Raw genomic sequence first — 13,655 nt, 5'->3', positions numbered from 1 at the left:
TAAATAACTCAAAAACCACAAACAATGACAAATGAAACCCAGTTGCAAAGTGTCTCAGAATATCACTCTCTACAGTATACTAGAAGTTAACTCAAAGGGGAACAACCCCTTTAAGACCACTTGTTACTTTACCCCCCAACATTTATCAACAATAACTTGGAGTATCTAAGTTCCCACCCAGTGTCACACAGTGCAGCTGCTGACTAATTCCTTTTTCCTATTAGGTGGAAAAGAGGATGTTTTTCATAAAGGGTGAAATTTATGTTAATTCTAATGCATTATTTTAGTTATGTCCAACTGCCATAACATATTCATTGGAAATGTCATTAACTGGGACATTTTCTCAGGGAAGGGCCCTGGGGCAACTGATTTTTGCTGCTCAGAAGCTCTCCAAACCCAAATTGTTGCTTTTTTGGAATTAGAGCAAATTTCATTATAACAGGGGTAGTTATTATTTTTGAGCATTATGCAAAAAAATACATTATTAGCAGTAATGAGAAGTGGGCAGTAGAGTAATAAGGATTATTCCTTGTTAATTCGACATGTTCTTTGTGTCACACAGTTTGAAATATTTTTACTTTTTATAAGCAGAAAAGGAAATTGCTTTGGTCCCTTTGGTTAGTGAGAAGATGGAACATTGATACAAGGAGGCTGTGGCAGGTACCTCAGTAAGGGAAACCCAAAAGTATCAATGTAATCTCCAAAGATTGAGTTTAGCTACTGACAGGCTAGAATTTTCAATAGCTTGTTTTACCCCAGTAAAGATCCCATAAGCAACTACAGTGGAAGCCTAAGGTGGGCCCAGGGTCATTTGGGGCAAAATGATCCCTGTTTTCCTTTCCCCTTCCAGCTCAACTGTCAGATGTTCGCAGAAAGTCTCCCTCTGTGGTTGGGCAGATTTATTATTTCTCTCTAAAAAATGTTTCAATTATATAGGCACCCGAGGGCTGTCCCCAAAACGCTACCACTTTTGGTACTCTGTACTATGTACTATATACTCTTTTGCTATAGGTCTAGTTACCTTTAATAAACAATAAGCAAAAAGTATTTACTGGTTGCCTGTTGAAAAGCAAGCATCTTTTTGGTTGTTATAGTTTACTGAAACTGGGCAAACTTTGTGTTAAACAAAATACCGTTTTTGTTTTTTAAAGGCTTCAACCCATCTTTATCCCATCTAATACTCCCTTTATTGAAGATGCTGTGAGTGTGAACAATTTCTTAAAGACCTGGAGTGGAGTTATCTAGTACAACAGGGCCTATATTTACAGGTTAATTATTACAGCTCAAACTTGAAAGCTCAAGATGGATGGCTGATCTTGCCATTATATGACCATTTCTGTTCTCTGTTCTCCTTCTACTCTTACATGTGTTGCAGGATTCTTGCAATTAAATGACACAGCTATGAAAAGCTGAACTAACGAGTCCTCAGAAATGTTAACTACATACAAGAAATAGAATTTCTAAATGTATCAGTGTGTCATCAAAGTCATTGTACGTATTGATGAATATAATGGATTTGTATAAAATCTCATGGGCTCTGATCAGTATAATTGTCTTAATTATATTTTAAAAGATTCAGCAAAGTCTTTTTTTGTTATAGTCAAAGAATGTATCTGTCAGTGAGCTTTTTCTGTTCTCCATTTAAGAATGAGGAAAGAAATATTACAAGAGTTGAGATACCTACTTACATTCCCAAATAAGTTATTCAGAAAGTAAATTATGATCGGATCATTCGTTTGAACAGCATTATCGATAATTTCGCTGTACAGCTTTTTAAGTTAGATCGTTTATAATGTGTAAGGAGGTGAAATAAGGATTTATTTCATATTTAAATTGGGAATTCCCCTACAGGAAGCTATATATAGAATGAAGGAGCAGGGAACTTCCTCTTTGGTCTAGGAACATCAAGCAGGCAGGATTGCGCAGCCTTTTGTCCCACCCAGAGTGAGTATTTTGGGGTAGAGCTCTGGATGAGTGTGTGCCAATGAGGGAATTGGATTGTTCACACGTAGGTTAGAGGGAACCTACGGGAGCTGCAGTGAGACAGCTCAAGGGAAACTTGCACCCTGCATGTTTGACACGCCACAAGACAAGGGGAAAGGGGAGGTACATATTGGTCTTATAAACAGATGTATTGGAGATATTGATGCAAATGCTTGAAGTGGCCACTTAATATAACACATGTCCAAGGAAGCAAAATAAAGGCAAAAGAGATCCTCTAATGCCCTAGACATGAGCCCATCCTAAAACAAATATGGCATGCCCCTCATATAGTTAAAAAAATATTAACACAAAAATCTTTAATAACCAGGACTTTTGAAGGCAATTCCGCTTTAAAAAAATTAAAAAATGCCAACGTTTTTTTGAGTTTCCGGCATACAGAATATGATGTCACTGACATAAGACTGAGGAGGATGAAGCTTCATCTTATCAATTCGCCTGGTCTAAGATGGCGAAGGAGTAATGATTGTTCGCCTGAGTGAAAATTCGCCTGGCGATAGGGCGCACCAGTGCACTACGCCTGTTAGCAAATTGCTGATTTCCCTGCAGATGGCATTTCTGGCAAATTTTCGGTATAGACTGCCACTTCGTTGTTTAATAAATCTGTCCCATCGTGAGAGGAACACTGTGTTTGTGAAAGGGTATGAGAGTGTATAAGAAATAGTCTTAACAGTGTAAATGATATAAGTTGAGTTGGCAACCAGAGCCCTGGACTGTAACCGGCCCCTGCAAGTCTGCCCTGTTTCATCACATCACTGTGTACCATGTCTACTTCTTGCAGCAAAGGCTGTTTCTATGCTTCTCACTGTAATAAGTCTCTGCCAGCAACAGGTAGCAGCTTTACAGTTGTAGTAAATTATATTTAAAAAAAACCATGGGGGGCCTTCCCCCTTCCCCTTCTCTAATTCTTATTTTTTTTTTGTATTATGTTTTCTGATATTATTTGATATGAGCAATTGCTCTACTTTTGAAACTCAATAAAGAAAACATTGAGAGAAAAAAAAACCCATGGGGTATGTATATTAAATATTTCCTCATAATCAGTGCTCAATTATATCATCAGTTCTAATCAGCAATAGGCACCCATGGGCTGACCACATGAAAACTGCTCAGAAGGCAGCCCAAGTTATACCTGTCAAGATATAATTCTTTGCCAGGGCTTTCCACTCAATACCATAGATACTACCAAGGGGTTGATGTCAAGGTGCACTGTGGGTATAAAACATTTGTACTCCTTCAACCTCACTCCCCTTCCCAAATAAAGAACTACAGTCTCTTCCAGGATCCTCTGTTGTGGCTGTCCTTGTTACTACCCTTGATCACTAGTGAACAATTAGCTTTTCAATGATTTATACAGCATTGCTCAGCAGTTTTTCAAACAATGTGCCATTTAATGCTGCCTATTTCAGCCCACTCATTTATAAGACTCTAAATATAAGTAACATGCAACATTTCATAACTTTGCAGAAATAGATGTAGAAATTGATAACATAGTGGTCCCAGCAAGCTATGACACAGTAATGCTAACATTCATGAAAAAATGGCCCCAGCAGTGTGACATTGGTCCCAGTGGCCACAGAAATATACATATAACACACTTGCACCAGCAATGTATATAAAAGTGGCCTCAACAATATTTGCCCCTAAAAATATATAGTACAGTGGCCCCAGACAAATATATCACAGTGACCCAAGCAATATATGTTCAAATGTCACCAGCAATGTATGACACAGAAGCCTTAGCAATATGTGTAATTATCATTGTCATTAGATCCTTCATATTAGCACTGCTTTAAATTTGGATTGTGTTGGCCTTCCCCCACCCCCCGAAAGATGTATGTATTGCACCCTCATGCTCCTGGCTATATAACTCCCCAGGGGGTACCACACAGTAGAGTCCTGCAAGGGTCCATTTTTTGGAATCTGTACCCGACCTGTACCTGCAACCTGCAATCCGCAACCCGGACCTGCAACCTGCATTCTTACCCGATTGGACCTGCTACCCGACCCGCGACCAGCTCACCATCAAGAATGATGAAGTGCTGTCATTGTAAACTGGAAGTGACATCATCGGAATTAGACGTGATCAGAAAAAAGACGCAAAAATCGATATTGAGAAGACTCGCGGGCCGACCCGCAGAACCGCATCTATATCCACACCTGGAACTTCGACCGCAGGTTTTTGCGGGTAACCTGCGGGTACCTGAACAGCTGCAGGACCCTACCATACAGGTTGTGAAAGTCTGCTCAAGATATAGAGAACAGATCTTGGATAGTTCTGGACACAGAACTGGAGAATTACAGCTGATTGGTTATAGAATAAGAGAAAATAAAATTAAAAAGACTACGAGACAGCAGATTTATAGAGGAATTTATGGTGGTCATAAAAAGTTGCAGTTGCAAAGCATAGAATACATGCTGATGAAATTATATTGCAGTAAATGTACTCATAAAAAAGGCAAAAGTGCACACTGCAGGGCCACAAATTCATTGTTATATTTGAATATGCAACACAATTAACTTGGAGTAAAGAAAATGAAATGACAGATCACAATTACTTATTGCAATCCTTCTAGATCACTTGTAAGAGATTCATTTAGGAGCCATTTCCCATTTACTGAACATTACAGACCCTCTACAGCTGTTCCATTTACGCTACATGTACACGTGTACAAAGTAATAGATGTGTATAAGGTCTGCCTTTATAGGATTTACTTCTTTATTTTTGTGCTTTTGTTGATTTTTTAATATTTTATTTAATTTTAATGTTTTGTGCATTTTTACCATGTTTTCATTGATCTGTGCCTGGAATATACAATACATTTTGTTAAATCTGATTTGTCAGGAATGGTCTTGTTTATGCCTCACTGACATACAGTAAGAGCCTGAGAAATATATGGATATACTGTAGCTATTTTACTGGATATTTGCAATTGTTTCTTGTGCACTTGTTTATTATAAACATACCTAGATGTCCTAGATGTTCTTCCCATTTTGCATATACAAATGCATAGTGAGAAGTTTCTCACTGTGATCACTACAGGGTTAAATAGCTTGGAATCCATGCTTGAACTGCATCATTCTCCATCCTCTGTTAGGCACTGGTCCTGCAGCTAATGTGCAGTACATATGATAAGGAGGCAATATGAGGAGAATGCCATCGTAGCCACCTAAAAGCGAATGAAAGTAGCATAAATAATTGTGGTGTAGAAAGGATTTCTGTTGCACCTTGCCTATCACTGACAATTTACATATCTTAAGGAAACCTTTGTCAGCTTCTGTCATTTCTGCACTATTATGTGCCTTTCTGGATAATTACCAGTTAATGTGCAAAAGCAGATGGAAAAAAAAACCCTTAAATTTCTGATAGAAAATCCTCAAACCTCTCCCCTTATCTGTGCACAGCAGCTTCCAGATTTCAAAAGAAGTTTCAAAACCTTTGTTAAAAATGTCCCTGATTCCCAGTTTGAATGAACCAAATGACATTCAGCTGGAATTATTCAGCTTTTTTCACAATTAAATTCTATTATCGTGAACTGTCAAAGTAAAATGGTAGGTCTCTTAACTAATGGGCTTGATGTTTGCTAGCATTTTTCGACCGAGCAGGTTGCACAAAGCAGGGAGCAGTCTGAGTACGAGCAATAACGGGAATTTTTTAGAGGCGCTTTGACAGTTTTGGATATAATGAGTGTATTTTGGTTTTTCATGAAACAATAGAGATAAGTCGACGGTTTTACAAAAGTTGCACACATTACTGAATGAAACCAGTTCTGTGTCTTAAGTGAATATACATGAACACCCTACCATGCATTCTAATACATGTCGGACTCATCTGTCCTTGTGAAGCTGTGTGTATGAGAAATAAGGGCTGTATCCAAGTTTGTAAATACACAAAGCAAATTAGACTCTCTTATTTGAACTCTACTATTAATAAAATAATGCAATGGGTGACATTTTATCGCTATACTACTATTTATGGATTTTGTTAGAGATTTTTATTTTTGCCTAATAGTGATTACTTCAGTGGTGGTATAACCCATTGTTGCTATGGGGTGACTAGTGTAAGGGTCAAAGTGCACAAAGTTGCAAACTCTGATCCATTGGAAGATCATATAAAGTTACTGCACTGCTCTAAACAGTATAGGGGTCATTTATTAATGCAAGTGCACAGTGCAACAATGCAAATCACCAGGTTTATAACAATAATACAGCATTTTTCCCCAGAGTCTAATTGCTGCCCTGCTCTGAGTTGCATTCACTGCAATTGTACCTGATATATAGTGATGTGCATCAGTTTTGACGCCTGGGTCAATTCTGATGCTCGCATCAATTTTGACACTGGCGTTAAAGTCAATGGGCATCTGAATAGTGTTAATGTGAGCGAGACTTTTCTGACGCGCATCCAAAAATTTTTGATGCAAATTTTAGCAGGAGTTTCGCGAATTTAATCTATATGTTTATAAAAGATGCCATTGTGCCCAGCGTTAATAGGCACAATTAGACACCTTTCATCATAAGAGGCAGGATGGAAGCAATGGCAACCCTGTGCAGTAGACTATATAGTACCTTCTGTAAATATGTGTTCTCCATTATGTATATATAGAGTACCAGCACTTGTGTGTGCATTCATAAATGAGCCCTCATGAGTTGCAGTTATACAGTTTAATTAGTATCTGAATGCAAATACTAATTTACAATGACACTGTATCCATTCTTCTGCCTTGTCATTGCAATTGCAAATGGTTCTCCAAATTGACCAGCTAGGGATTATAAAAACAATTTGCAAAACAAATTGCTCTTGTAAGTTTTCATTTGTTAAATAAAACAGCAGTGCGCCCAGATTTGTCATATACTTAGTTCAACAACTTTTGCAGTTTAAACTGCACAAACATGTAATGGCACCAAATGCACATTTCAAACAAAATACTCCAGCACACGTCTCTGCTTAAGGGTTATACCCGTGTTTAACGTCAAGCCAAAAAGGTTACATTTACCATAAACCTGCTTATTAAAAACTTGCTAAAAGTACAAACACTGCTCTGTGGAACTAAATTAAGCCTCTCCACATTGTACCGCTATAAGAAGCTGAATTTGCATACTCAAATAATACAATGCTAATATTATTTTTTGACAGAACGGTCCAAAACTTGTATCTGCTTTTTAGAGTGGGCAAAGCATTTACAGGGGCACAGGCCTTGGTTTCTAATTATGGAATATAAAATGTAAGCTTTTTTAACCCTTTTACAATCTGACTCCAGCTTCACTACTCCGTGGGTCCAGGCTTGTGCCAGCCTCTTTTGAAGTTTCCTGGTAAAATTTTAGGGGCGGCATGTGGCCCAGCCACATCCCTGAGGAGCACTGGGGACTCAAAGCTCTCCAGTGCTCCTATGCTTGAGAGCGTGCGGGTTATGTGCGTGCGATACAGAGCTGGCGCTAGGACCATGTGTCCTTGGGAGGAGATGCGGCCGGCACTGGGACCATGCGGCCTTGGGGTGCTGCATCACGGATGCCATTTTATGAAATAAGGGGACAGCCCTTATTTCATAAAATGGCAATTTTCTATTTATGGTAACCCATGCCATAAACTATGAAAAAGGTAAATTATTATGAAAATGGTTTATATACATGAAGCAGGGTTTTGCACAACAGCTGTTTTATGAATTATATTTTTATAGAGGCCTACATTGTTTTGGGGTATAGTTTAATTTAATCCTTAAAAGCATCCATTGATAGATTATAGGTATTTATTAAACTGTATATTATCTCTTTTTTTGCTATTTTCAGTCGGTACATCTACTCTAACCAAGAATCAACAAATGTGTAATGAACTGAGATATAAAGGATTCATTTTTTTCTAATATATCAGCATATTACCTGTAACTTGGCAAGGGTTGGATTTACAGCAATAATTGAAGGCAATTATAATTTGTATTCTCATCAACAAAAAATCCTATATTTGGGTGAATTCTCATTCTGGCAAAATATCATTGCAAATAGTGCATAAACTGCAGGGCTGATTTAATAGATTTGGGGGCCGATTCACTAACTTCGAATTTCGACGTTTTTTTGGGCTACTTCGACCATCGAATGGGCTATTTCGACCTTCGACTACGACTATCGAAGGATTCGAAGTAAAAATCGTTCGACTATTCGACCATTCGATAGTCGAAGTACTGTCTCTTTAAAAAAACTTCAACCCCTTAGTTCGCCATCTAAAAGCCTACCGAAGTCAATGCTAACTTTTTTTGATCGAAGGATATTCCTTCGATCGTTGGATTCAAATCCTTCGAATCATTCGATTCGAAGGATTTAATCGTTCGATCGAAGGAATTATCCTTCAATCATTCGATCGAACTATCTGCGCTAAATCCTTTGACTTCGATATTCGAAGTCGAAGGATTTTAGTTCCTAGTCGAATATCGAGGGTTAATTAACCCTCGATATTCGACCCTCAGTGAATCGGCCCCTTGGTGTTTGGGATTTGGCTGTGTGGTGGAAAAATCAGCGCAAAAATGATTTGTTTGTGATACATGATACATTTTTATTGCCTCAACTTTTCACAACATATGAAATCAGAATCATAAAATACAAAGAAAGCTCTAATGCTCTATGTCACAAACCTAATATTTATTGAAATGCCATAGAAGTAATTGGGAATTATATTTCAACTTTCAAACAAATTCATTCTTTTATTTTTGCTCAAGTATTGTCTTTACCCGTGATAGAGTTTTTTTCTGCAATCATTTTTTGGCACCATTTGACATTTATCATAAATATGAAAATCTCAAAAAAAAGGGTTGCAGGTTGTTGGGATCATTTGTGTTTTTTTTATTATTATCTTATGGATTCACACATTGAGGGGCAGATTTATCAAGGGTCGAAAATCAAAGTAGAAAAAACTTTGAAATTCGACCATCGAATAGAATCCTCCGACATTCGAAGTCGGATGATTATATACATCATACGATCGTACTCCGACGATTTCGTACGATTTTCCCCAAAAATCCTTCGACTTAGCAAACTTAGCAAAACCCACAGGAGGTCCCCCATAGGCTAAACAGCAATTCGGCAGGTTCAAGTTGGCGAAGTATTAAAGTCGAAGTTTTTTTAAAGAGACAGTACTTCGATTATCGAATGGTTGAATAGTCGAACGGTTTTTTACTTCGTATCGAAGTCGAAGTAAATTTGAAGTCGTAGTATCCAATTCGATGGTCGAAGTATCCAAAAAATTACGTTGAATTTCGAATTTTTTCACTTCGAAAAAAGATTGTTGGTGGCAGGTGTGCATGCGTGTATAGTCTTAAAAATACATATAAAAAAAGAGTACAGTGATCCTTTGAAATCAGAAGCTGTTTTGAGAAAAGGAATTCGAATAAAAAAATAACACATAGCAGCTAAATATCTATCTCATGATTTAATCCAATACTCTTTTAGTGGAAACCGTTGAAATAAGTTTACACATCCCTTTATAAATAAAGCAATTACATCTGTTCTAGCTTTTGCGCTTTATTTATAACCACACATAATACTGCAGTTTCTGAGATGATTAGAAAATTGTCTGTACTTGATCTTATGGATTGGTCTCTAAAAAAGGGGGGAAAAAAGAAACAATTTTTTTTTTGTTTCTTTGAGACAAAATTCTGTGATTAGCACTTGAAGTAAGAGGTAATGAACTGATTGGCAAAGTCCTTGAATGGCAAGCAAATGTTTCAGCTCACAATGTGGACTGATTACTATATAAACACGAAATTTTCAAAACTTGGTTAAGCATAAACCAGAAAACACAAGGTCAACAAGTCTTAATGCTACAGCTTGAATTGGGCTGCAAGACTGAATGTTACATGGGCTAATTATATCGTCAGGTCATTTGAACATCATCAACAGTAAGTAAAGCCTTTACTTCCAGAAAGGAGTCACAGAATGAAATGCCATTGATTAGTGACTTTACTCTGCTTTTTCCCCAGACGAGTAATTGTTGGCAATTTAACTCTACAACTGGAAAAGCAAGAGGAGAAAATGCGTCATATTTTCCACAGAAAGTTACACAACTATGTTTTGTGCAATTTAGTCACTGGCCTGGTTTAGTAACTTTTTATGCTAAATTTACATGTTCTGATGTTCTTCTTTATCACATGGAACACCATACTGAACTGCCCTGAACTTGTTTATATACTGGATTAACCTCATCTGGATTTGGAAAGTATGACATGTCATTGCTATACTGTAATATTACAGCCTTCAAACCCTGCTCTGGTGTTTTGAGAAGACCAAATGCCTCACACATACGAGATGCTGGAAATCACTGTATTTTCCTTCTAAAAGAGCTGAGATGTCAGGCAGGTAACTATGAGCATATGGCAACTAAGAACATGGAGTGGTTTTTGGTATTTTGCCCATCATGGGTTTTCCCTACTAAAGCATGGCTTTAAAATGCCTGAAATTGCTTCCTGTTTAACACCCTCCATCGGCTCCTGTATAAATCCAAAAGAGAATTAAAATTCTGTTTCCTCTAATGCAAATACTTACAGTAGGGGGCAAACTTATCAAGGGGCATATTTATCAAGGGTCATATTTCGAATTGAAAAAACTTTGAAATTTGAATTCAAAAAGAAATGAAGTAGAAATTTTTGGCTCAAATAGGTCTATATCAGGCCGAATTTGAATAGTTTGAATCGAGGTTATCCCCCCAAAAAACTTTGATTTTTCAAAGTCCACCAATTGACTCCAAATAGGTTCTAGGAGGTCCCCCATAGGCTAAAACAGCAATTTGGCAGGTTTTAGATGGCGAAACAGTACATTTTTCCACTTTTTTTCCAAATTCGAATCAAATTTGGACTATTCCCTAGTCAAAGTACACAAAAATAGCTTGAAATTCAATATTTTCAATTCGAAAATTCACCTCGACCTTTGATAAAAAGATGTTTCTAAAAACTCCCATAAACTCAAAATTCGGAAAAAAATGACCAATCGAAATATGTTAAAAAAAAATGTAAATTTGGGTGAATAGGATTGACCTGCAACTCAAATCGAATTCAAATCCAATTCAATTTGAGTTTTTTCACCAAAAAAAAATATATATATATTTTTTTAAAAATTGGAATTTCAAAAGTCCACCAAATGACTCCAAATTGATTGTAGGAGGTCCCCCATAGGCTAAAACACCAATTTGGAAGGTTTTTAGATGGCGAATAGTCAAATTTGAATTCTTAAAGGGACAGTTTAAACTCTTATTGAATTTAAACTATTCCCTAGTAGAATTACACTAAAATAAACCATGCATGTATTTTATTTTTCAAACAACATACCAATGATTTTTCCATCCATTTGTCATTGAACAATGCTCGAGAGCAGTGGCATAACTAGCAATGGGCAAGATCTGATGCAGGACATGCACCCCCCCCCCCCCACTATGGAATAGAGCACTTGTGTGCTTTCAGAGTCACCTGAAACAACCTGCCTGGACTTGAACTGGGGACCTGGTGTTCCTGTGCTGTCTACATTACCACTGTGAGCAGATATCTAAGGCCCTGGTTCATGCCTATGGCTATGCTTTGTAACGTTAAGTAAGCATGGCTTGTTTCACCTGTTACCAATCTGGACACAGGTAATCTGTGTAAGACATTAAGCTGCCTCTAAAACCTCTACTACTCTGCTAATTTTTAGAGAAAAGCAAGTTGGCTAGACTTGAGGAATCAAAATAATTTTTTATAGATAATTTTAGAACATTTCTGTTTAAATATGTAGGCAGACATTGTCATTCAATCCATGAAACAATATTTGCATAGTATTGTCAGTATAACAATGCATCTGTCCTCACAGATACAAGGGGATGTTTAATAAAGGATTTTGGCATGAATGCAATTTCTGTCAAATAAACTATTGAAAAATATTTAAGCAATTCTGCTTCACGAATATTTAGGGGGCATAGTAATTCACAGAAACAATTCTGACTTTTTGTCAACAGCCCTCATTTGTGGTAATTACATTTCATTAGGCCGCCATATACTCATAAATTGGTTTCAGATTTTTGGAATTAGGGCTATAGCCAGCACTTCTGTAATGCTGCAAACAGCCACTGCCTTTCTCTAAGTCAGAATTCAACAGATTTTCCAGAATTTTGGAGAGGGCTGAAGCCCTACAATTTGGGAACAGTTGTATTCAGGTGATGTTCAGTGCATCTTAGTATACACTCCATGCAATAAGTCAAACCTTTGATTCTTAATGATCAAGCACCAGGAAATTAGAAAATACTAGGCTCTCAGGCCAATTCAATAACACTAATAAAAATGTATATTGATTAGGGATTCACCAAATCCAGAATTTGGTTCAGGATTAGGGCTTAATTTTTTTACCCTAAATGGATAAACAAAGATTAAATTTTTAGTAGATTCTAGTCAAATGTGAACCTGAAAATTATGGTTCAGATTTTAATCATCATTAGTCTCTTTAAAAAGATTTGGTATTTGGACAGTTTAAAAAATTATGTATTTTATACATCACTAGTACAGATAGAACAGGGCTTCTAATATTAACATTGCAATGTCACTAATACCAAATACAAATTCATTTCATATTTCACTTTTTCCAGTGCAGCAAATGTTTTTTTGGAACACAATGTCAAAGATATCATATGTGAGATACTGATATTCCCATACAATCATAAAGATGACACAGTATTTCTTCAAATGCTAAAAGTATTTAACAACAGTTCCTTCTTTCTATCAGTCATGAAACTCCCCAAAGTACTGTTTTATCTGCAACCAGACAGCATTGTACCGCATGAGGTGAACAGTGCCTATGCTTTTAAACAAGGACAAAGCATCATCCCACCCTCAGTGTAGACTGGTTTAATGTAGAGGACAAACATTACCTCTTGGCTGAAAGTTTTTAGTTTGTATGTTTAAAAGTTGTCAATAGCCTGTTACTCAATGAATGCAAAATAACCCTATTGCCTGCAGTTAGGCCTTAAAAAGAACGGATTTCAGTCTGAACTTGCACTCATTCTTTGGCTTGCTTCTAGTGGGTTTTAAAGGAGAACTAAACCCCCAAACTAATGAAAACCCCTACCCTCCATAGTCCCCTACAGCTGTTAATAACTGTAAATTCCCCTAAGTCTTTAATTCCCCCTCGATGCAGAGTCAGTGCAGCTCACTGGTGCCATCTCCACCTCTTCGGGAGTCTTCAGTAAGTAAGTGGATTATCGGCGCATGTGCAGTTGTAGCAATTTTCTGGTCCCAAACAACTGCGCATACGCCAACAGCCACAGAAATTGCCGAAGGGACACATAGATTCCCGAAGTGGTGAAGATGGCGTTTGTGTGCTCCACTGCGCTGACTCTGCATCGAGGAGTAATTAAAGACTTAGGGGCATTTACAGGTATTAACACCTGTGCGGGGGGAACTATGGAGGGTGGGGGTTTTCAGTAGTTTGGGGGTTTAGTTTTCCTTTAAAAACTTTTGTTGATCAGACCTGTTCTTACGGGCTCATTTATAAACACTGGGCAAATTTGCACCTGGGTAATAACCCATAGAAATCAGTATTTAGCTGTTTTCAGCCATCTGCTGGTAGACCAATGATAGCAAACATCTGATTCATTGCCAGGTGTTATTGTCCAGGTGCAAAATGGTAAGTGTTTATAAATAACCCAGTGGGGC

The sequence above is a fragment of the Xenopus laevis genome, chromosome 8S (genome assembly GCF_017654675.1).
Source record: "Xenopus laevis strain J_2021 chromosome 8S, Xenopus_laevis_v10.1, whole genome shotgun sequence".
Lineage (NCBI taxonomy): Eukaryota > Metazoa > Chordata > Amphibia > Anura > Pipidae > Xenopus > Xenopus laevis.
This window is presented reverse-complemented; position numbering follows the sequence as displayed.